The following is a 696-nucleotide window of genomic DNA, read 5'->3' as shown; positions in this document are numbered from 1 at the left end:
GTTGCCCATAGCAACCAATCAGTGCTCAGCTTTCGTTTCATATTCTGCTCTTTCAAAATGAAAGCTGAGCTCTGATTGGTTGCTATGAGCAACTGAATCAGCACAGGTCTATACGCTGGCTAGGCCTTTGTAGATTAAAGTGGACTTCTTAAAGGGATACATCTTCCCTTACATCATTGTCATCTCCTCCATATAAGTCTTTTTTCACAATAAAAGGCATTATAGGAGGCGTTACCAATTCCTCAGAGAGATGAGGAGGACTGTGTGACTAAAGCGCTGGTCCCCGCCCCACCCCCAATACTTGGAATGCAGTGTAACTTGAGACCCCACTGACAATAATGAAGGGGGAGGTGGGGTCACCTACGTAGTTATCAGTGTAGGCTGGGACCAACATCAACCAGCCCGGCTAGCTCAGTCGGTAGAGCATGAGACTCTTAATCTCAGGGTCGTGGGTTCGAGCCCCACGTTGGGCGGAATACTTTTGCAAAAGTAATGGAACCACAAACTTTTCTCCTGACTTATGTGAAACTCTGTCTGTTTTAACTTTTAGGGTTCAGTCACATCTGCGTATGAAATGTACGAGACCAGAGCGCACCTGCTAGGTTTATCTCCGAAATCTTCTGTGTGTGGGGCAAATGGCAGCATGCTGACACTGGCTCCGTACCTCGGTAATTCAAGTCAATGGGTGAGAGAAAA

At 46.7% G+C, this 696-nt stretch overlaps 1 non-coding gene across 1 annotated transcript; it reads left to right on the top strand.

Annotated features, from left to right (window-relative positions):
- The first annotated feature begins 400 nt into the window (after positions 1–400).
- Positions 401–473, top strand: TRNAK-CUU (transfer RNA lysine (anticodon CUU)). The gene has a single exon. It is a non-coding gene; the product is annotated as a tRNA-Lys (tRNA).
- Positions 474–696: the final 223 nt, after the last annotated feature.

The sequence above is a fragment of the Anomaloglossus baeobatrachus genome, chromosome 9, assembly GCF_048569485.1.
Source record: "Anomaloglossus baeobatrachus isolate aAnoBae1 chromosome 9, aAnoBae1.hap1, whole genome shotgun sequence".
Lineage (NCBI taxonomy): Eukaryota > Metazoa > Chordata > Amphibia > Anura > Aromobatidae > Anomaloglossus > Anomaloglossus baeobatrachus.
The sequence above is the reverse complement of the archived record's forward strand: the minus strand, read 5'-3'. Positions and strand labels throughout refer to the sequence as shown.